The sequence below is a fragment of the Musca autumnalis genome, unplaced genomic scaffold (genome assembly GCF_047663935.1).
Source record: "Musca autumnalis isolate F117 unplaced genomic scaffold, ASM4766393v1 scaffold_3, whole genome shotgun sequence".
In the NCBI taxonomy this organism is placed as follows: Eukaryota; Metazoa; Arthropoda; class Insecta; order Diptera; family Muscidae; genus Musca; species Musca autumnalis.
In genome coordinates this window covers 73,312,607-73,338,350 of record NW_027411866.1, presented here as the reverse complement: position 1 = coordinate 73,338,350, position 25,744 = coordinate 73,312,607, and the positions used below count along the sequence as shown (strand labels likewise).

The 25,744-nt window shown below is 34.1% G+C and overlaps 1 long non-coding RNA gene and 1 pseudogene across 1 annotated transcript in view; both read left to right on the top strand.

The window, feature by feature from the left end:
- LOC141398725 (uncharacterized) overlaps nt 1-16,503 on the top strand; it is a 206,047-nt gene extending 189,544 nt beyond the window's left edge. The window contains exons 3-4 of the long non-coding RNA XR_012411701.1: nt 16,240-16,299; nt 16,394-16,503. This is a non-coding gene — a long non-coding RNA (uncharacterized lncRNA). The remainder of the gene's footprint in view (nt 1-16,239; nt 16,300-16,393) is intronic.
- LOC141396703 (uncharacterized) lies at nt 4,235-5,706 on the top strand (annotated as a pseudogene).
- Nucleotides 16,504-25,744: the final 9,241 nt, after the last annotated feature.

The window sequence follows — 25,744 nt, the reverse complement described above, 5'->3', positions numbered from 1 at the left end:
GAGTAACGTCCCAGCAAACCAAATGTCGGATGTCCGACATATCGGAACAATTTCGGAAGCAAAATCGTTCAGATTTCGTATCGATTTCTATACGATTTTTCGTAGGGGAATTCGTTCAGATTTCGTTTCGATTTCGGAGAAAATGCCGGAAGTAAATTTCCCTTCGAATATGCTAATGTTTTTCTTCCGATTTCGTTACGAATTCGGATCGATATGTCGGAAACAAATTTCCCTTCGCACAACAACCACCTTTTGTATATATCTAACAAGCAACATTTTAGTTCGTTGTCGTAAAACAAAATGGTTGGTTATAAAATTCGCATATACATTTTTTAAATATTTTAAATATAAATGCAACATAAAATAATTCAAGCTAGTGCTGATAGACTCAACATATTCGTACACAGAGTTTGCATTGTTCTACTATAACTACAAAATGATAACAACAGGGAAAATCATTAGATATCTTTGAAATTATAATCTTCCTGTTTGTTTTGTTTATTGTTGAAGTTCAATCTCATTTTCGATTGTTTGAGTGGAGTATTCCCCCATTGGCTCAACTTCATTTATTACCCTCTATTACAGAGAGTAATGTTTTTCAAAACGAACTGACAGTGTTGCAAAATTTTACTGATCGCTACCAATATCATGATTTCATCCCGGCGAAGGGAATTATCAATTGGCTTCTCAGTTTTTGAAATGATGCCTTTTTTTAGCGAAAAACCGAACTCTTTAAGTGTCTAGTATTCTCATATGAATGAGAATCACACTCACTTTTCGGCTTTTCAAAAGAAACACCAAAATCAAAATATTTTGCAACATGTCAGCACGTATCAACTAAGAATTCTTCGAATTCTGTGAGTTGAAAAGAACACCAACACAGTTGCCTGTGAGGTTGTTTATTGGAATTTTGTTTTTTTTTTTTTTTTTTTTTTGTTTTTAACAAAGCTCCAATTCGCCCGTGCCTCGGCTGTTTTTTGTTTGTTTTGTTTATTGTTGAAGTTCAATCTCATTTTCGATTGTTTGAGTGGAGTATTCCCCCATTGGCTCAACTTCATTTATTACCCTCTATTACAGAGAGTAATGTTTTTCAAAACGAACTGACAGTGTTGCAAAATTTTACTGATCGCTACCAATATCATGATTTCATCCCGGCGAAGGGAATTATCAATTGGCTTCTCAGTTTTTGAAATGATGCCTTTTTTTAGCGAAAAACCGAACTCTTTAAGTGTCTAGTATTCTCATATAAATGAGAATCACACTCACTTTTCGGCTTTTCAAAAGAAACACCAAAATCAAAATATTTTGCAACATGTCAGCACGTATCAACTAAGAATTCTTCGAATTCTGTGAGTTGAAAAGAACACCAACACAGTTGCCTGTGAGGTTGTTTATTGGAATTTTGTTTTTTTTTTTTTTTTTTTTTTTTTAACGAAGCTCCAAAATTTTGCAACACTGTCAGTTCGTTTACTGTAATAGAGGGTAATAAATGAAGTTGAGCCAATGGGGGAATACTCCACTCAAACAAACAAAAAAAAAAAAAAAAAAAAAAAAAAAATTATAATCTTCCAATAAAAAACATAACAAAAAAATTTACCAATAAAAAAGAGGCATTACAGAAAAATTTTTTCCTTCGATAATCATACGAAATTATTCCAAAATCGTTCAGAAATCTTTACGAAAGTTCGGAAGGTACCTCCGATTTTCATACGACATTATTCCGAAATCGTTCAGAAATCTGTACGAAAATTCGGAGGAAAAAATTCGAATTCCGAATTTCCCAAGGATTTTCTTCCGATTTCGTTGCGAATTCTGATCGAAATCGATCCGATTTCGCTCCGACATTTCGTTCCGAAATTATGTCAACCACTTCATACAACTTTCGTTAAGATATCGTTACGATTTCGAATCAGATATCGGACGTAACGTCCGAAGTTTGTTCCGATTTCGTTACGATATCGGTACGATTGGTTTGCTGGTGTATTAAAATGTGTTTAGAAGTAATTGTATTTGTGTTACAGTTCTAAAGATTAGCCTGATTTGCTTTCGAACCTTTTTAAATGTATATTTACAATTACTCCTTTTTAATAGGATATAACTAAAAAGTTCTACGAGGTCCCACTGTTCTAATGGTAAACAAATTTAGAGGAGTTCTCAAACTCTCAATTTCTCAAAAGATTGATTGCGACCACGTGCGACTCCGGGGTATAGACCCCCTTTAATGGCACCATCCAATTTTATTTATTTTCATGACTTTACCTACAATAATCAACAGATTTTGCTTAAAATTGAAATATAAGATTTTCTTCAAGTAAAAAATAATTTTGAAACTTATTAATTAATATAGAGCTTATCATTTGCTATTTATTATCCATTTCCATTTTTCCGCACAATATTTTATTTGATATATGGATAACATGTATATTGTAAAATTAATAGGCCTTAGGGCTTTGTTTACAAAATGTTTCAATAAAAAAAAAAAAAACAAGAAGCATCAAAGAGGACATTACATTCCACAGAAATACCGCGAGAATTTTACGCAATACATTTCCAGAAAAGCCACGAAGCAGGACTTGTTTCATAGACTTTTTATATCATCCGATCCATTTATTTGTATTTAAAGAAAGAATTCAAAAATTACAAAACATAATTTAAATATGGAAATATTACCATTATTATGATAAGTAAATAGCCTTACATGAATTTAATATTTTTGTGATATTATACTTATTGATTGAATTATTTTAAGTCGCTAAAACACAAGTTTGTATTTGAGAAAATTAGATTTTAAGTTTTAATATCTCCAATCTTTATTTTAAGTTACTCTGCGAAATTATAAATTCTGATTTAAAAGTGTATATATTACACAATCTTAAAGGATTTTTAAATACATTTTTCTATATATATAAAGTAGAAAAATGTTTGTACGTTTGTTTGTTTGTTTATTTGTTTGTTTGAAGTTTATGGATTCAAAAACCGCTAAACCGATCTTCCTCAAATTTTCAGAGTATATCACTACATGACCTGAAAGTAACATAGGCTATAAAATGTTTTGAAATTCCGCGTTGATCCGGAGATATAGCATCAGAATCGGAGGTACCTCAAAAAATTTAGATGTTGTATGCAAATATCTATAGAATGGTATCTTTTACCATCTCCAAATTTTAGATGTGTAAATGAATTTGGTCTAGAAATACATTTGCCAAGTTATATTGAAATCGATTCAGATTTGGATATAGCTCCCATATATATTTTCGTCCGATTTCATGTATTTGATGCACCAAACACGCTATGTATACACGATTTTAATGAAATTTGAAAGAAAATTGGCCTACAAACAAATGTGTCAAACTATATTATTGGTCTGTTCCTTTACTTTTAAAAATGGTAACAGTGGCAGAAAATGGTAAAAGTGGTAAACTATATAATAATTGTTCCACAACATCCCATAGGGACAAGGGAGACTTCTCTCATATCAATGAGTGCACCCCGATTCATATTAGCTCAATGATATGGGACCTACAGTTTATCGCCGAGTCCGAACGGCGTATCTAAGACACCACTTTTGTAGAGAAGTTTTACATGGCTGAAATACTCAGGAAATGTCGCCAACATTACTGAGGGGTATTTTGCCACCGTTGAAAAGTGTTTTGATGTTGCCTGGCCGGGGAATCGAACCCACGACCTTATGTGTGCAAGGCGGGTGTGCATACCATTGCACCACGGTGGCAAAAGTGGTAAACTGCTATCATATAAATTGTATGCTATTAAAAGTAAGGGAACACTTTACAGGTTAAAAATGGTAAGAATTGGTAACCTCAGGCACGTAAAGGAACAGAGCATATACCTTAGTCGGGGTAGCGAAGCGCACTGGGTTCAGCTAGTATTCAATAAAATTCTATAGAAGACGTTGACCAAATATCATATAACTACATGGAATACAAGATCTATTTCTGATAAACATCTCCTCCAAATTTCTCTACCTTTATCCGTCTAGAAAATATAGATTTTAGACACAAAAAAATCATTTTGGCCACACTATGCAACGTACAGGTCGCATTTATTGCCCGATTCAGCTGAAAATTGGGGTATATAATTTTTTTAGCCATAGGAGGAACGATATTGCTTTTGGTGAAAATCGGTTCAGATTTGGATATAGCTCCCATATATATTTTCGGCCGATTTCACGTATTTGCTGCACCAACACATGCTACACTCATAAATTACAGTTGGGATGATAGAAGCCTTGAACAGACACGCTCCCTATGAGAACAAGAACGGGCCCAAAGCCAAAGTGTATTCTTTTTCATTGATGTATTTGGCTGCAATCAAATAGCAAAATTGCAATGTAAAGAAACCTTACACATATTGCCAAAAATCACTTTTCCCGTGAGTATTTTTCCACCAGCCTGAACATATGAAACGTTGCAACAGTTCGGCTATAACATAAAACAGGAGAATGGTGCTGATGCTGTTAATGAAACATTCCTACTGAGAAATAAGAAATTCTGGTGGCTTTTGTGGGATCATTTGACAACGCATCCCTACAAATCGCTGGCATTTTATACGGATTTTGTATTGGATCGGGTAAACGTAGCTATGTATGTGGCCTGCCTAAAGTTACGGTGGATGAGGGCTGTGAAGCAGCCCAACACATGCTACACTCATAAATTACAGTTGGGATGATAGAAGCCTTGAACAGACACGCTCCCTATGAGAACAAGAACGGGCCCAAAGCCAAAGTGTATTCTTTTTCATTGATGTATTTGGCTGCAATCAAATAGCAAAATTGCAATGTAAAGAAACCTTACACATATTGCCAAAAATCACTTTTCCCGTGAGTATTTTTCCACCAGCCTGAACATATGAAACGTTGCAACAGTTCGGCTATAACATAAAACAGGAGAATGGTGCTGATGCTGTTAATGAAACATTCCTACTGAGAAATAAGAAATTCTGGTGGCTTTTGTGGGATCATTTGACAACGCATCCCTACAAATCGCTGGCATTTTATACGGATTTTGTATTGGATCGGGTAAACGTAGCTATGTATGTGGCCTGCCTAAAGTTACGGTGGATGAGGGCTGTGAAGCAGAAGCAGCTACCGCTGCTGTCGAAGGAGAGTCGGAGGGATTTTTCAATTTATCCCGACAGTCGCTGCAACCATCTGTACCATTGCATGAATTGGCCACACGACACTATGATGATGCTTTCAATGACCCACAGATTTTAAACTTCCCGGTGGCGGTTTGGTGTTTGCCTATGCATACAAACTCAACCCCCAAGATGGTGAATTTGATTGCATTCTACGTTTTTGTACCAGCAATATTGCCCGTGATTGATATTTGTTTTTGGGCGATTACTATGACATAGTGAGTTTGAAGCGGGGGCGTTGTTATGTGTCACCGTATAAGCCCAACTACAATGCGCTATTGAGTGGGCTATTGAAATGTCAGCAAATACCAAAAGATATGGTTTTTCCAGATTTCCAGGCCAACGGTTGGCGTGTTCGTTACTATGTTGTGGAATTTGATGGTAGCATACAAGTCAAAGATATTGGTGTACTTTATCGTAAAACTCCCGAAGCAAAGTATACCGCCTATTTGGGTGCAGTTTATTTGAATGAATTCAATGTAAATCATCATGATTTCCCAGTTGATAGTAATACAAGTCTATTGGAGGATTGGAGGTGATTTGCTTAACTGACAAGACAACATGGTGGCCATGAACGATGACGACAGGAAAAAAGAAACAAAAAGAAAAATTAAAAAACTTTATTGCTAGGTATAAGAGAGCGAAGGGAGAATAGAATGCTGGTCAGGGAAAATTTTGAAAAGTATAAAATATATAAAAGCATTTTTTAAAGTAAATTATTCATATAGCGCCCCTAAATATTTATGAGAATGTGTGGTATTATAGTTTTAACATCGCCCTCAAATTTCATTACATTGCAGACTAGCATTCCTATACTTTAACTTTTAACAACTATCGATATGGTTTAATTTTCCTTTATTGCTGTTGTCGCCACAAAAGCTAAAAACAAACAAATGAAATTGTATATTAATAAAAAATTGGCAAAGTTGTTAAAAATATATCGAATAGGCAAATAGGTCATCGTAAAATTCTTCTTTTTTAAATTAAATTGAGAAAACAAAAAAACAAATTTATTATAAAAATTATTGATACTTGCTCAATCTACTGCCAAGTAAAAGCGTTTATCCACAGGCATTTTAACAAATCAGCTTTATTGAGTTTGCACAAACATACGAATAATTGAAACGATTGAAATTATACTACACCACAATATTCTTTTTTGCTGTCCTATTTCTACAATTCTACTTCTTTTTGCTATACAAAAAACACAAATTTTATGAACAAAGTTTTTCTTTAAATTTAATAAATTTAACAAATAACCTCAAAATTAAAAAAAAAGTAGAAAATAAAAAAAATATTAGTTAATATCTCGTTGGAGTTGAGGTTAATAACCGCTGATTTCTGCAAATAAAAAACAAAAGCCGAAGAGTCACACCCACAGAACCCCCACTATGTGACATGTTCGCCTTTGGTAGAGCCTCATCAGACATATGGGCTGTGGAGCGGCTTCGCTATCATCTATTTGCTGACATTTCAATAGCCCACTCAATAGCTCATTGTATTTGGGCTTAAACCGTGACACATAACAGCGCCCTGCTTCAAACTCACTATGTCATAGTAATCGCGCTAAAATAAATAACAATCGCGGGCAATATTGCTGGTACAAAAACGTAGAATACAATCAAATTCACCATCTTGGGGGTTGAGTTTGTATTCATAGGCAAACACCAAAAATAAATTGAAAAATCGCTCCGACACCAACGGCAGCTGCTACTGCTTCACTGCCCTTATCCACAGTAACTTTAGGCAGGCCACATACATAGCTACCCGATCCAATACAAACATCCGTATAAAATGCCAGCGATTTGTAGGGATGCGTTGTCAAATGATCCCACAAAAGCCACCAGAATTTCTTATTTCTCAGTAGCAATCATTAACGTTTCATATGTCCAGGCTGGTGGAAAAATACCCACGTATTTTTTACCCAAATTTGATTTTTGGCAATACGTGTAAGGTTTGTTTACTTTGAAATTTTGCTATTTGATTGCATCCAAATACATCAATGAAAAAGAATACACTTTGACTTTGGGCCCGTTCTTGTTCTCATAGATGCTACCTATCTGTCTGTTCAAGGTTTCTATCATTCCAACTGTAATTTATAAGTATAACATGTGTTGACCGAAATAAATGCAAATTCTTGGAATTCAGTTCATTTTGCCATGACAACTGACCAGTTTCGAAAAAGTAAAAAGTAACTGAAAGGAAGGCAAGACAAAAGAAGATAAATTTATTAATATCGTTTGTGGAATGTAATAAACTTGTTTTGAAAAGAGAAAAACACATACATTTCTCAGTGTTTGTCGTGTAACTGTTTTGGCAAGTTTGCACGCTTAACCCAGTTAAAAATTAACAAGTAAAAAAGCGTTAAGTTCGGCCGGGCCGAACTTTTCATACCCTCCACCATAGAATATTCTGAACAAAAATGGAATAATTAGTTTTCATTCCTGTCCCCAACTTTAAGTGGGTACGTTAAAATGTCAGATAATGTACATAAAATGTTTCATTCGGTAGGCCCTTTTTTATGGTGCCTATATCTATGTATGTTGACAAATTTTGGTGGACTAGAAAATGGGAGGTACCGTTATATAGGGGTTATAATAAAACATGGACCTATGTTGACAGTTTTCGATGGGAGCCTTTAATGTCAAATAACTCCTAATTCGGTTAAAAATTTTAGCTAGAATCCTCAAAATACCGAAAATCGGTACATAACGTCGGAACTTCAAATGTCATTAACAGTTAGTTCGTAGGTATGTGGGCTATACTACAATATGAACTTAAATGAACAATTTTTGTTGGCTTTTAAATTTCAAATTACAGAAAGTTCTTCCAAAAAATAAAGCTAAGTTACGGAAAATCGGGAGGTTTGTTTTGGGGCTATACTAAAAGATGGACCTACGTTCGGTTAAACATTTTAAGTAAAATCCTCAAAGTACCGAAAATCGGGAAGTATCGTTATATTGGGGCTATGTTGAAAATTGTTGATGCAGATGTGTGGTGAACACTACAACCTTCAAATGTCAAATTACAGTTAGTTCGGTTAAAAATTGTAGCTAAAATGGCCAATTACTGAAAATTGGGAGGTACCGTTATATGAGAGCTATATCCGAACATGGACCTATGTTGACAATTTTTTAGGGAGAGGTGTTGTGACCACTAAGAACTTCAAATGTCGGTTTAATATTGTAGTTAAAATCAACAAATTACTGGAAATCGGGAGGTACTTTTATATGGGAGCTTTATCAATACATCGACGTTTCTTCACAATTTTTGGTGCAGAGGTGTGGTGACCACTAAGAATTTCAAATGTCAAATGTTCAAATTACATTCTCAAAATACCGAAAATCCGTTATATGGGGATACCGAAATCCGTTATACCGAGGTGCCGTTATATGGTGCTATACCAAAACATGGACCTACGTTCATAATTATTTCGAATATAAGTTTTTTGGTCACTAAGAACCCTAAATATCAAGTTATAGCTAATTCGGTCTAGAAATGTGAATTTAAACGTCAAAATACCTGAAATCGGGCGCTAACGTTATATGGGGGCTATATATAAGTTTATTGACATTTAAGAACTCTAAATGTCAAATTATAGCTACATCGGTCTGAAAACGTAGCTAAAAAAGGTCAAAATACCGTAAATCGGGGGTACCGTTATATGGGGGCTATACCAAAACGTGGACCGATATAGCCCATCATCGAACTTGACCTGCCTGTAAACAAAAGACGCATTTCCCAAAATGTCAGACAATTCTGGTGGAGAGGTGTGGTGACCACTAAGAACTTCAAATGTCAAATGTTCAAATTAATCTCAAAATAGCGAAAATCAGGTGGTACCGTTATATGGGGCTATACCAAAACATGTACCTATGTTCATAATTTTATCGAATATAAATTTTTTGGTCACTAAGAACCCTAAATATCCAATTATAGCTAATTCGGTCTAGAAATGCGACTTAAATCGTCAAAATACCTGAAATCGGGCGGTAACGTTATATGGGGGCTATTCCAAAACATTGATCTATGTCCACTAGTTTTGTTATATAAGTTTATTGACACTTAACCCTAAATGTCAAATTATAGCTAAATCGGTTTGAAAATTTAGCTAAAAACGGCAAAATACCGTAAATCGGGGGTACCGTTATATGGGGGCTATACCAAAACGTGGACCTATGTCCACGACTTTTGTTATATAAGTTTACTGACACTTAAGAACCCTAAATGTCAAATTATAGCTAAATCGGTCTGAAAATGTAGCTAAAAACGGCAAAATACCGTAAACCGGGGGGTACCGTTATATGGGGGCTATACCAAAACGTGGACCTAGGTCCACAAGTTTTGTTGTATAAGTTTATTGCCACTTAAGAACCCTAAATGTCAAATTATAGCTAAATCGGTCTAAAAATGTAGCTAAAAACGTCAAAATACCGTAAATCGGGGGGTACCGTTATATGGGGGCTATACCAAAGCGTGGACCGATATAGCGCATCATCGAACTTGACCTGCCTGCAAACAAAAGACGCATTTTCCCAAAATTTCAGCGTCCTATCTCCATTTTTGTGGATGCTAGAGTGATTACCACAGACGGACGGACGGACGTGCACAGATCGACTCAGAATTTTACCCTGAACAAGAATATATATACTTTATAGGGTCGCAAATGAGTATTTCAATGCGTTACAAACGGAAAAACAAACTTAGTATACCCTCCATACTATGGTGGAGGGTATAAAAAAAGAATCTTTCCATATGAATTCGGACCTTTTTTTACGATACTGACCGACATATTACTAGCTAATAATATACATGCTATAAATTTCATGGAAGAAAACTTGATAGCCAAAGCAAATTAAAACACAACAAGAATGGTCCTAAACTACAATACTAGAAGGTATGTACCGATATATTCCATTTTCGATCTTAGGAAGTCGTGCAGCCAAAAAAATCTCGTTTTTCATGATTTTTTTCCAAGAAAACTGCCAATCTTTTAGTATTTTTTTCATCTGAAGGGCCACATCTTGAGCTACATTCGGCAATGTGTTTTAGAAAATATTACATAGTTTTTTTAAATGACCGCCTACGAAACACTATTTATACCATACACAACACTGTACTTGGGCATTTGTGTGTATCATGCAAAAAGAAGCGAGATAAACACATAGTTCCTTTTAGGGATTTATGTATGTACATAGAATCATTTTCTCATTCGATTTATGCATTTCAGTCGTCCGTTCGCAACGTACCGATTCAAATGAAAATTGGGGAATATCATTTTTTAACCATAGGAAGAACGCAATTGCTTTTGGTGAAAATCGCATTTGGCTCCTTTTTATATCAAATATTAAAACAACAACAATGGAATTAAGCCAGACTATATAGAAAAATCAAAATTGCAACAGCAATCCCAATAAAAACGCCACAAATGTTGTAATTTTTGCCCAATTTGAAGCATTTGGTGCACCAATCATTCTTTGTATGTCCTATTTTGAAAAAATGTGGAGTTTGTAAGAGAATTGGTATAAAAAATTATATTGAAATCGGTTCAGATTTGACTACATCTCCCATATAGGTTCTCGCCCGATTTTAGGTATTTGGTGCACCAAACACCCAAAAACCTGCCCAATTTTGATGAAATTCGGAAAATATCACCATATTCGAACTAGAAATAAGTTTGCCAAATTATTCTAAAATCGGTTAATATTAGGATATAGCTCCCATATATATTAACCCCTGATTTTAGGTAGTTGGTGCACCAAACACCCAAATTCTGCCCAATTCTGATAAAATTCCGAAATTATCACCGAATTCAAACAGATTGCCGAATTATAGTAAAATCTGTTCAAATGTTGATAAATTTGGATTTTCGAAAGTTTAACGTAGCTGAAGCCAATGTTTACCCTTTTGTAAACTGCGAATTGTGATTGTATATTATACAAATTAAGTGTTTAGAAACGTACTCAATGGAAGTGGAAAAAGTGCTCGTTTTCATTTTAAGACCAGACATTTATTGTACAACTGTCGTAGCTTGAAAAAGAAAATTTGTATATGTATTTAAATATATTTATATTTATTTAAAAGAAAATATTTATTTAAAACAAGTAAAAAAGCGTTACGTTCGACCGGCCCTGCACCATAAAATACATATTAGTTAATTTTTACTTCCTGTCCACAATTTTCGATAGAGATATTTTGTGACCAAGGAGACCTAAATGCCTACATAAGGTCAGAAAATCTATCAAACATTTTAATAGGGCGTCACTTTTTTGTAGGGAAATGTTGTAGTTCGGTTAAAAGTATTTAAAATACTTAATCGGGAAGGACCGTAATATGTGCCTATACCAGAACATGGACCTATATCGAAAAATTTCAATGGAAAGGTGTTGGGACCACTGGGATACTCAAATGGCAAATTACATCTAGTTCGGTTAAAAAATCCCTAAAAACAACGAAAGTCGGGAGTTACAGTTATATGGGGGCTCTACCAAAAAATGGACTGGATTTCTATTTTTGTTGGAGAAGTTTTGTGATCACTGGGAACCTAAAATGTCAAATAAAGTAAAAATCTCCAAATACCGATAAGCGGGAAGTACGGAAAAAATCGATGTCGGATTTTTGTATGCGGCACCCCCCTTAAGTGTTTAGTTTGGTTAGATTTTAAGATTGTCAAAGTTTAAGCACAATCGGAATATGCTAACACGTGCCACGAGGGGCCTCCAAGTTTCCATAGTAATTTGTATGGAAATTGCTCTAAAAGCTACTTTTATTGTCCAATCGAAGAGAAAATTTTACCAGTTAATTTCTGTGGCTAAAATTTAAATCAAAAAAATTAACTAAAATCTTCAAAATACCGAAAATCGGGAGGTATATGGGGGCTATACCAAAGCATGGACCTATGTTAAAAAATTTGTGGGGAAATATTTTGTGAGCTTTGGGAAGGTCAAACGTTAAGGTAGTTCGAGCAAAAAATGTAGCTATAACACTAAAAATACAGAAAATCGGGAGGTACCGTTATATGGCGGCTGTACCGTGACACGGACGTATGTTGAAAATTTTTGGTGGAAACTTCAAACGTTAAATTAGAGGTAGTTCGGGCAAAGAATGTATCTAAAGCCCTCAAAATACCGAAAATCGGGAGGTACCGTTATATGGGGCTACACCAAAACTTAGACCTGTACCCACGAATTTCTGGGGGAATTTTTTGTAGCCTCTGTAAACACAAAATACCAAGTTACAACCAATTCGATATTCATATGGGACTAATACGTTCAAAATAATTGAAAGTGACAGGTATTTTTGAATGGGGCGTTATATGGAGGCTATGCCAAAACGTGGACCTATATAAACAATTTTTGGTAGAAATGTTTTTAGCCTCTGCAAACTCAATACACCAAATTCCAACAAATTTGGTGGTCTAATGGAACAAATATCGTCAAAATTCCTTAAAACGTCGACGCGTCACGTTGTATGGGGGCTATACCAAAACATGGACATATGTAGCCTATTTTCAATACCTATTTCTACGTACCAACAATAGATTTGACCAAAATTTCATCCAACTATATTCCTACTGTGAATTGAATTGAATTAGCATAGACCCACGTTCACTGTTGTCACTACACCTCTAATAGGTTAATTACAAAAATTAATTTAGCTTATTCCTAAACAAGTAAATTTCTCTTTCAATTCGACCCAAATTTGCCCTTTTTGTTTCCTTGTAAGCAAATATAATTGTATTTACTTGTATTGTATTTGGGCTTTTCCCACAAAATTGAATTACTTCGGTTTCTTATTTACTAAATACCCAAAATATTTATTTTACCTAATTCAATAATAGAAAACACGACTTATCACCTAGCAAAAAAGTCCTAACAAAATAACGGGTTTTTATAGTACTTTTTGGTAGTCGTAACTACTTAGAAAACCCCCTACAAACCCATTATTTTAACAAGGGCATGTCGCATTGAATAACTGGTTATTCCATGACCAATATAACCACTAGAATAACTAGTTATTTTAATGCCACTGGAAGTTGAAAAATAATCTATAAGTTAAAAAATTATATTTTCTATTTTAAGAACAATTGAGGTGAAATTAGTTTTCAATTTCAACCCACTTCAAATTTTTTATTTTATTATACCCAAATTTTTTATTTTATTATACCCTATACCACAATGTGGAAAAGGGTATTATAAGTTTGTTTTGGTAAAAATTCATGTAACACCGCGAAATATTCGTCGGAGACCCCCAATGTGGTATACCAATCTTCATATCTCGACGAGATAAAGCGATTTTGAGATATGTGTCCGTCCGTCCGTCTGTCCATTATAAATTGTAACCACGCTCCAGGCCGCAATTATGGACCGATCGTCACGAAATTTTGTATAGAGGTCGGGTTCAGATCAGAATAGATCCCTATTCTTATTGATGATGATCGTGAAATATTTAGCGGGTTAAATGGATCAAAAACATAATATTTATCCAATTTTCTAGCGGCTCTGTAGGTATCAATAATAGTCCGATCAACTTGTAATTTTAAATAAGGTAAGAGTATATCACAAAGGAGAAGCTTGCAATTTGAGATGGCGATTGGATAATATTTAGAGGGTTAAATGGACCAAAACTTTTGTGTGAAAATTGTGAAAATTTTTAATATACAGCTTATATCTTAATTCCTGGAAGTGACATTCCGGACAAGTGAGATATACTTGAAAGTGGAACGCTTGACCTTTCAATTGATGCCAGTTATGTTGGTGTGCATGATCAGATAACAGAGTTACAGCCCAATATATTCCGTTATTTGTTTGTAGTGTAATAATAAACTCGCTAGAAGTCGCAATTATACATCAATAGTCACGAAATTTTGCACCGGGTAAGAGTATATGTCGAAAAAGATGCCTACAATTTTGAATGATGATCTGATATTCTTTAGCGGGTGAAATGAACCATTACTTTTGTATGAAAAATATAAAAATTTTATTTTTGGTCGATATTTTAATTCCTTGAGGAAAAAAGCTGACCTTTGCTCTGATGTAAATTGCAATAAAGTGTTTGCTAGGTAACGGGCCTACTGCCTAATATATAATGGGTTCTGTGTAGAGAACCACATTTTTATCCCATGCTACATATTGTCTCTCCAAAAGTTTATATAACACCACAAAATATTCACCTAGACGCCTTCTTTGTTATGCCAAAATTCATATCTAGAGGAGATAAAGCGATTTAGCGATGTGTGTCCGTCCATTAAAAATTGTAAACAAGCTTAAGGCCGCAATTATGGACCGATTGTTACGAATTTTTTAAGGAGGTTGGGTTCGGGCCAGAATAGAAATGATTAGTTTTTGGTGATGATCGTGAAATGTTCAGGGGATGAAATGGACAAAAAACAAAATTTTAACCAATTTTGTAGCGGCTCTGTAGGTCAAAATAATAACCCCCAAAATTTTAAAGAAAGTTTGAGTTTATGATGAAGAAGAGGCGTACAAACCAACGTGAAGATCAGATAATACTTAGCGGGTTAAATGTACTAAAACTTTTGTGTGAAATTGGTAAAAATTCCAATAACGTAGCGGTTAAACAACGGAAGTAGTAGTACTACATAAGTGGGTTTCATTACATTTTAGTTTGTGTGAACTAAATTTTCCTTTCCTGCTACAAAATTGTCTTTGTCATGCTAGATAACTTTTTGGTTTTGGTCATAAGTATTATACATTACATCTCTGATATTTGATAATTAAATTTTCACAATCATTGAAAAGAAGTTCCGTGGAGAGCGATTGTCCAGGAATAGTGGTATAGGGTATTCCATGGTCGGCTCCGTCCGACTATAGACTTTTCTTACTTGTTTTTTATTTCGTCTTCTGCTGGATTTGAACACACGAACTTCTGCTTTGTAGCCTAACACACTACACATTCGGCCACGCGTACCAACATTAAGGGTTGTTTGAATGCGTACATGTGTTTACATGTTTCTTTGTTTTTTTTTAAGTATCCGGCCGACAGTGAGCGTTGAACACACAACCCTTGGATTTGTAGTCGGACACACAAGCTCTGTGCAACCGTACTCATTACTTAGTAAGGGTAGTTAGTTTTTTGATAAGCAGTTATTTTTGTATACATTACTATGTAATGGGTTACATAATGACCAACGGATCCGAATTTTTGCTGGGCATAGAATGAATGCGAAGTGCGAGCAAATAATGTCATTTTTGTACATTTTTACAGACAAAGGAAAGAACGGATCTATTTTTATTAACACACAATATATATAAATACGTAGATGGTTATAGATGGGATTCTACCCGGTATTTAACCAAAACATGGGTAAATACCAGGTAAGTACCCGATAAATTTCTTTTTTTGGTGTTTATTTGGGTAAGTAAAATTTTATTTTGAAATCAAAATTTTACTTTTCTGTCAAACAGAAAATAAAAAGGAGTACCATATAAACGGTTTAACCACTTGGACTAAACTTTTTATATGTCAAGTCGGTCGTTGGAGTTGCTTGTGCGAAAAATTTACCGATGAATGCAAAAATTTTAGCATTGTCGAGGAGGACTTATAACCCAAGATTATCCGCTGAAATCGTTGGTTAATCCATCTGATAAACTGTAAAATTTGGATCTCGATCCATCATTTATGTTTTTCTGCATGGAGAACTACAACAACCTGCTGTCACAATATACATATAAGAGATTTACCAAAATATGGATCAAAATTGGTCATATTTTAACTTGCCTTGTATCCAAAATAAGGTAATTTTATTCATAGTCAGTTAAAATTTGCTAAAACACTGCGCTTTCGCATCTAATTGTATGCTTTTAGTTTCTGTAGTTTATACCCACATATTGGGTAAATACCTGGGTATTTACCCATTTGTACCCAATTTACCCATTTTAATGGGTATTTACCATTTCGGTATTCACCCATTTCCCATCTCTATAGATGATAGCTACATTGCACAAAGAGGGAAAAAGGCCATTCAAAATCAATAAAATTAACTATCAGTAAATTTATTGAGTGCGTTTTTTTATTTCTTTAATCTAATGATTATTCTTCTTTTACTTCTTGTTACTCTTTCAGGTTCTGGGCTTTCACACAAGTGAGGACTTCCGCATGCAGCCAAATTTTCCCTTTTGATAGGTACATATGTCGTTGTATCTGTATTGCCAGATAATATAAATATTCCGAATTTTTGATCAATTAAAAAATGGTATCTTTCCTTTTTCTTGTTTAGTTTTAGAAAAAGGCTAAACAATACGGATGAATGCTTCGCATTCACAAAGCGAACCTATGATTCAAAGACGGTTCCAAACCTTGGCTTGAGCTCAACGCTGTACTAACCGAACATTTAATAAAAAAGGTAAGTGTAAAATTACGATAAGTACCATTTGTTTTGCCCTTTTTAATTCAATATTTATTTCTCTCTTCCCTTGTAAAACTGGCGGATGAAGTTATTGGCAGCTGTCGTCCGTCTGTCTGCCTAAGTATAGGTGAATATGTCAATTGGGATTATAGCGGGGCATGCCGGACTGGCAAAGAATAACTGTGCCTATCTCGTCTGTCCGATGGTGTAGCTTCCAATTGGACTTCGTTTTAATTAGATTATTTTCAGCAACTTTTGATATATTTGATTGTAGTTTTAAGCCTTGTTTAGTGTTAAATCTTGTATAGTATTATGACTCGCTTACCTTTAGGATTTAATTTTCTTTAAAGCGTAAATTTCATTCTATGATTAATTTAATTTTAAAAAATTGTCATAATAGCTCAATTAATTCAATTAATTTAAACTTTTACAAATAAATGACGTTCGTTCTAATAAGACAACAATAAAAATATTTGTATTTTGTTTTGCTTATTTTCCCCCTTTAACAAGGTAAATTAAAATGAGTTTTTCATTTGTTTAATAAAGTTCAGCAATGGTGAACAAAAAAACTGTTATTTTCTTCTTGCTTGTTGTTTGGAGACATACATCCAATCTTCTTCTCAGGTAAATTGAGAAGGGAAAGATCTTCGTTTTTTTATAAGGAAAGAAATTCATGTCGTCTTCCTTTTCTCTTCGTTGCTCTTTATTTTCCCCTTATATGAGAATTACCAATAGCTGTTTTTGGTTGAATGCTTAATGTCATCAATTGTTCTTCTTCTTTTTTTAAGTTAATTAACCTTAAAGAGGCGCATCCCACACATCGTTTGTAATAGTATCTAGCAGGGCATCGGAGCCTAACCATTTTTGGTCAGACTCCGACACCACTCAAATTTTTTCACGACTCCAACTCCAACAGCTTCGAACATAAATTCCACTACTCAAAATTTATTAAATATTTACTAAACAGTGATAATATATATGTAATACCCAGTGTTCACGTAAGAACATATTGATTTTATAATAAAGATAGTGAATGTCTTGGTGAGGGTTGTGTGTAGAAGAGATATTTTGTTAATCGGGGATCTATGTTTAATATACCGTCTACTTAAGGATATAAGTGTGTGGTAGGGGTCTTCTCTCCAAGAATAGAATTCTGCGAGATAAGACTTTCCATTGTTATATGTGGCATATCAGAGATAGATTACTAAATGTAGCCTATGCTGCAGAGTTTGCTTGCCACACATGTACGATAAGAAAATGTGTCTATGAGCGCTCCATAAGATTGTATTGCAGATGCGTTCGTACATACATATATGTGTACTCTTTCTTTCTTTTTTCTACACACTAGTTTAAGTTAGGTTAAGTCTTATTTTACTTTTTAGTTCTTAAGAATATTTTTACATTAAATAAAACAGTACATGGTAAGCATTCGAAATAGAGAAACGTTTTTTTTTTTAGAAATAGAAATAGAAATAGAAATAGAAATATAGATCCCGGTTTACACCCAGTGATAATACAAGTTCAAAATACAGTCATTCCAGTGTGAAACCTTCAAAGATACGTTACATTGAGAGGTATTCCAAAACGGGAGGTATACCGTTGAGAAGCCGGAATACAAAGTAATACCCACTTCAGTATGAACATGTAGCAAACCCCTTCAAAATAACTAAAATCAGACGGTTTCGTTATAAGGCTTCTCTGCCAAAACAAAGACCTACGAGTATATTTACAATTTTCCGAATTTGACTATACAAAACTAATGAGACCCGAAATACCAAATTACGGTAATTGCTGTCCGATAACACTGTTTGCAATTGTTTGTGTCATGGAAAATTGACAAAATTTTAACACCGCGGACTGATAGAAGACCAAAAAGAAGACACGTGTCCCCATATTTCCCCAACACATGCATTTTCGCGGTTATGGGCCCAAAAAGACTTGAGATGTCAAAAGGAATCATTTTGTCCAAAACCCTTAACAATGTTGATTTTCTCTTAGAAGCAAAGTTGTAGCCCTTCATCTTCAAGGTACACATTGCCTTTAAAAATTTTTCTGAAGTTCTGGTCTATAGAAACGGTTCTTAATGATCAAGATAGCAAGAAAACCTTAACAAATACTATTTTGTATCCTTTTTCTCCGTTTCTGCTCCGTCCATAGAAACTAAACCGTTCAAAACACAAGAAAGCAATCAACTACTAAAATGTCCGAACTTGTTATACCCTCCTTTACGAATTGTATCTAAATAACATGGAACTAAATACCAAATTTCAGCAATTTCGGTAAAACCATGTGGCTAACATTCAAAGTACCGAAATTCGGGAGGTACAGTTCTATGGGGGCTTTATCAAAACGTCGATCTACACCTACAAATTTCTGGCGGAAAGTTTTAAGATTCAAAGAAGACTAAATAACAAATTTCCAATATTTCGGTAAGATAATGTGGCTAAAACCTTCAAAATGCCGAAAATCAAGAGGGGATATAGAAAGACGTGGACCTATAATGATAATTCCCTTCTGGAATATTTTATAACACCATGGAAGACTAAATAACAGATTTCAATCTTTCGGTGGGATATTGACGTCACAACTTTCAGAATTGCGAAAATCGGGAGGAACTGTTCTATGGGAGCTACATCGAAACGTTTACCTATACCGACAAATTTCAGCAATTTCGGTGTGTTGTAGTGGTCATAACCTTCAAAATACCGAAAATGGGAGGTACCGTTCTATGGTGGCTATATGAAGGCGTGGACCTGTAACGACAAATTTCTGGAGGAAAGTTTTGTACTCCCAACGAAGACTAAGTAACACATTTCAGCCATTTCGGTGTGATAATGAGGCTAAAACATTCACAATACCGAAAATGGGGTGGTACCGTTATAAGGGGGCCTGGACCTATACCGACAAAATTTCTTAGTGAAAATTGTATATCCCCAACGAAGACTAAAAATATCAAATTTCACCAATTTCGGTGGAATATTAACGCCACAACCATCAAATAACCGAAAATCGGGAGGTACCGTTCTATGGGGGTTATATGAAGGCGTGGACCTATACCTGAAAATTCCACGTGGAAAGTTTTTTACCCTAAATGAAGACTAAATACAACATTTCAACCACTTCGATGGATTATTGTGGCCACCACCTTCAAAATACCGAAAATCTGAATGTATCGTTCTATGGGGGCTATATGAAGGCGTAGACCTATACTGACAAATTTCTAAGGGGAAAGTTTTATTCCCCCCAACGAAGACTTAGTACAAAACTTCAGCCATTTCGGTGTGTTAATGAGGCTAAAACATTCAGAATACCGAAAATCGGGTGGTACCGCCCTATGAGGGCTATATCAAAACATGGATCGATATAGGCCATTTGCAATACTAAACATCCTATGAGTAATAGAAACTTCCATACCAAATTACAAAGCTCTATTTAAAAAATTGCGAGCTGTATCCTGATTTCAACAGACGGGCGGACGGACATGGTTTTATCGACTTAGAATCAAGAATATATATACTTTATAGGGTCTCTGATGAATATTTCGATGCGTTACAAACGGAATGACAAATTTAATTATACCCTCCATATTATGGTGGAGGGTATAAAAATATGTTCAAGCAGGTGGTACCTTTATGTCTGGTATTTATTCAAGTGTGGAATTCACTTAACCTCTAACAATGTAGCTAAGACCCTCAAAAAATTAGGTTGTACCTCTATATGGGGGCTATATCAAAACATGGACCTATTTTGACTATTTTTGGTGGGAGAACTTTCATGACTCCAGATAACCACAAATGCCAGATTACAAATAGTTCGATTGAAAATTTTATCAAAAAACCCCCAAAATACCGACAATCGGAAGGTATCGTTAAATGGGGGATATGCCAAAACATGGATATATCGTCGGTGTAATACTTAAGTTCTACATAAGTCATTTGTGACTTTTTGAGATATAGGTGATATTTATGGCGTTTTCGTATGCTCTTTCGAAGATTTTGGTCGGCCTGGACCGGGATATCTCGGAAACTAGAACATATCGAAACCCTAGTTTCCGAGATATCTACCTTTCGTCGCAAATATAAGTTTTTCTCAGGTATGGAATTATATTTTTTTAATAACAAACAAGTTTCATACCACTTTTTAAAAATCACAACATTCATTTTCAGTATAGAAATTTTGAATTTATTAAGGCAAAGATGGGAAAAGTTTTTCTCAGGTATGGAATTATATTTTTTTAATAACAAACAAGTTTCATACCACTTTTTAAAAATCACAACATTCATTTTCAGTATAGAAATTTTGAATTTATTAAGGCAAAGATGGGAAAATTGTTAATCCCTTTGTTCCATGTGATTTACAAAATTTTATATTTGTGTCATAAGTGTGGAGATATGGAACAAATCGACAAATATTCCACTTTTTAAAAATTCTCTCCACCATAATATGAAGGGTATATTACTTCTAACTTCTTCTTTATTGGCAAACCCGCCATCCGGATATAACAGATCATACAATAAGTTATAAATGTGTTGAAGTAGCACCCTCGTTTGGCCGGAGACTGAAGGCGGTGTATTTTGTCCGTTGTTAATTTTGAATGATATCCAGGCGAGAGTTTCTTCACTGGTTTCCCAAGGCCTTTTGAAAGGATTATAGTTTTGAGTCTAGTTTCAGCCGCTCCTCCTGGAGTTCAGACTCTTTTTGCTGCCGTTTTACTTTAAGACTGACGCAGCTACCTGTTGGTCCGTCTTAGCACCCATATCTGGCAAGTATTACCCTATCCGCCAACTGGGGGCGGGTACAATAGGGTTTACAGGTTCCCCGAAGGAATGTTCTATATACTATTATTAATAATTCATTTCAAAAATATAAATATTGTATTCAGTCAGCTCCACGAGGTTATGAAGCAAAAATTAAAATGCGAATATCTCAAAACGGGATAGTGGCATATGAAACTCCTAACCGGAGTCATGGATGATATCTGGATGATTTTTAGTGCAGAATTTCCGTGCCCACTGAAAACCTCAACCTCGGTTCAAAATTGTAGCCAAAATCCTTAAAATTTAGAGGTACCGTTATATGGGGGCTATATCAAAACATGGACCTATGTTGACGATTTTTGGTGGAGAAGTTTCCGGACCACAGAGAACCACAAATGTCTAATTACAGCTAGTTTGGTTATTGTAATATAAATTTTTGACTAAACTCTTAAAATACAGGAAATCAGGAGGTACGGTTATATGGGGCCTATTCCATAACATGGACCTATATAAACAATTTTTTGCTGAGAACCTCAAATGTGAAATTACAGCTAGTTCGGTGAAAAAATTTAGCTATAATCATCACAATACTGAAAGTCGGGGGGGCTATATAAAAAATGTTCACGATTTTTGGTGGAGAAATTTCGTGACCGGTTGAAAATTTTAGCTTAAACTCTATATGGGGACTATACCAAACAATTTTTTGTGGAGAAGTTCTGTAACCACATGGAACCTCAAGTGTCAAATTATAGCAAGTTTGGTTAACAATTGTAGCAAAAATCCTCAAAATATCAAAAATTGGGGGATGTACCAAAACGTGGGCCGATATTGCCCATCTTCGAACTTGAACTGCTTATGGAGAAAAAGATACACTGTTGGAAAAATATAGCGTTCTAGCTCAATTGCTGTGGACGCTAGAGTGATTATAACAGACGGACATGGCTATATCGACTCAGAATTTTATCCTGATCAAGAATATATATGTATATTAGGGATATAACTTTTTGCACTTTTTTGCAAATATCAAAAATACCACCACATAGCCGTGTAGAGCATGAAAAACTATTATGAAATACGGTGTCAATTTTTCTCTACCGCGAAAAAAGTTTCCGCACCAAATGCATTGAAGTTCTGTAATGCATTTTTTAATTTTATCTGTCATAACAACATATTTGCTTTTCATTAAAATTTTTATTTTTTTGTAATCTAATTTAAAATCATTATCAAAGCGTTCGGGACCAATTTGTTCTAAAATCGCGCCATTTCGGACCATATTAGGACTTTTTGACACTATTGCAATTTTTGGTTTTTCTTTATAAACTCGTGAATTTTATGTTTATATTTTTTTAACCTATCGGACAAGAGAATATGGAGTCATTTGCAACTAATTCGCGAAAGTTACAGGCTGTTTTTGTTGACTTTGCCTGTGAGAATTTTATTTTTTTCTACAAATATTTATTCAAACAAAGCAAATTTAAAATTTTTAGTAGAAAAAATATCAAAAGGGTTTTAGTAATCACGGCCGGTGCGGGAACTTTTTTCACAGAATCGGTCTTAGAAACGCGTTTTCATTATTAGGACAAAATTCCCCACATGGTACTGGTGTTGTATTTTTGTAAAAAACAAATACGATTCTCACAAGCAAAGTCAACAAAAACAGCCTGTAGCTTTCGCGAATTCGTTTCAAATGACCCCATATTCCCTGGTCCGATAGGTTAAAAAAATACAAACATAAAATTCACGAGTTTATAAAGAAAAACCAAAAATTGCAATAGTGTCAAAAATTCTTAATATGCTCCGCAATGGCGCGAGTTGAGATCAAATTGGTCCAGAACGCTTTGATAATGATTTTAAATTAGATTACAAAAAAATAAAAATTTTAATGAAAAGCAAATATGTTGTTATGACATATAAAATTAAAAAATGCATTGCAGAACTTCAATGCATTTGGTGCGGAAACTTTTTCGCGGTAGAGAAAAATTGACACCGTATTTCATAATAGTTTTCCGTGCTCTACACGGCTATGTGGTGGTATTTTTTTGGTTATAGCCCTAATGTATATATATATGTTTTATAGGGTCGCAAATTGTTACTTCAATGCGTTAAAAACGGAAAAACAAACTTAATATAAAAAAGTCAAACACCAATGAAAAAACTATAGAAATCAAACGCATTATTTTTTAATTAACCCACTTAGCGCCGAGAATTTTTTTGCGAAAAAACTTAAAATTTTGTATGAACATTATTTTTTGAGACTTTTTAAGCATTTTTTAACAAAAAACTTCTTTCTCTAAAACGAATAGTTTTCCAGCAACCGGAGCTTCTTTTAAAAGTGCCGAAAACTTTGAAGGGTAATATAGGTGTATTCTTACATGACAATCCCCTGGTTTTTGATTGAGAAAATACTCTTACTACATTCCTAACAAATCCCTGAAGTTATATGAATGTAAAATTTTTTATTAAATTTTGATGGCATATTTAAATTTTTTTAATAGCTTGCGTTTAGTCCGAATGCGTGGAAATACGTAGGACAAATTAAAGTTTGTAGGAGTGAAATGACAGATAACAGACTGTACTGTAACATAATGCAAAAAACCCTACAAAAATATGCGAAAATACCCGAGTTTTACGTCAATTTTGTAACCATTTTTGGTGGCGTTTAAACGGCCAGTGGCTTTAAGAGGGTTAAAAAAGTCCACAAAATCTCAAATTTGTTTAAAAAGTAAAAAAAAAACTATTCCTGCAAAATAGATCATTTTTGTTAACTCTACGGTAATTTATAAAAAAGGTTTCTTAGACGCAAAAATCCTACTTACTTACAAAAACAAGATTGAACACAATGTACATATGTTACAGTTTCCGAGAATAGAAATTTACCTAATTTTTTGGTTTCCTTAGTTCCAGTAAGATTACTTTCGAATCTCATATAGAAATTAAGAATAGGTGACTCCAAAAAATATTGGGGGTTTGGCAAGGAAAATCGATTACTGAACCATTGTGCACCGTATCTTGGTTGGTTCACTCTATGCAAAAGTGTTACTGATATTTTATTTAAAAAAATATTTTAATATTAGCAAATATTTAATTGCTGGTATTAATATTGCAATAAGACGAAACATACCAAAACGAAAAACATTTGTCAATAACAGATTTATTTGTTTTAAAATATTTGCACAATAGTTTTTTCCAATATCTGGGTCTGGATTTTCGTTCTATGAAAATTTGAAATGAAAAATATTTCCTTTATAATTTTTTTCATTTGACATTTATTTCCTTTATACAATTTTTCATTTCACATTTTCATAGAAACAGAATTGAGCCCCTGGTTTTGTCTTTATGTCTACTTTAATGGATATCGAGGCAGGTGATGTGGTTTCCATACCCATAAAAACACTTGGAACCATTGCATATGAGAATTGTAAATTGCTTCGATAAATAATACTCTAATGTTGATGGCATTGTTTTTAATCAATAACTTAAGGTAATGGAGTAAAAAACGGAAGTGATTGCAATTTCAACATTGAAGACAATTACAAAACATGGTATTCAAAGGAAAAATATGTTTTCATATTGAGGTGATATACATACATATGGTAAATTTCAAATTTTCTTTACAATTACATAGAAAAAAAATTAAAAACATCCGCCATTTTTGGTACATGGTTTACGAAAAAAACTGTGGTTTCAAATCTGTTCGCGTTCACAAAATTGGATGCTGCACTCAAAAGTTATATGGGGTTTTACTCTCTTATAAAGAAAAAATATTTAAAAATTCCTATTGTGTTGTAATAAGAACATGTATATATGAATCGTTAACAGCATTTGATATCTATCCGTAGATGCTAAAATAGTTGCTAAAATTATTTTTATTTTCGCGGAAAATCAAACAATATTGAAGAAATCTTGGATTAAATTTTATTTATTCTAACTCAGAGTCCAAAAAATCTCTATAAAAAATAATTTAAAAATACGTACAGAATCTAGACAACGCGTAGAAAAATGTGAGACCAAATTATAAAGATCGCGTTTATAACTTGCATATTACAGCAACAAAAAACAACGGAAACTTATTGTTGGAAATTATTTCAAAAATATATTTTTGGTTAAATGCGAAAAATTTGAAAAATAAATGTTGGGAGTTATTCTATTATTTCGCTAAATTTCCATCCAAATCCTGAAGTATTTTGCTTAAACTTCTATGAGAAAAGTAATTAGTCATCGTGAAAGTATATTTGCTTTCTGTGATAAGCAATAGAAATAAGAAGTAGAGAGTTATATTGAAATTACAATCAAAGAAAAAACATATAAGTTAAAAACCGTTTAATTCGCGAATCCGTTTAAATCAGTTGAGGTGCATGTGCTTTTCGGATACACGGAGTCCATGTCTATCAATATGCATGGATTTTCCCATGTTTCATTCAGCGGCCAAAGTGTGCCATCAGTTGCATCTTACTATTCGAAAAAC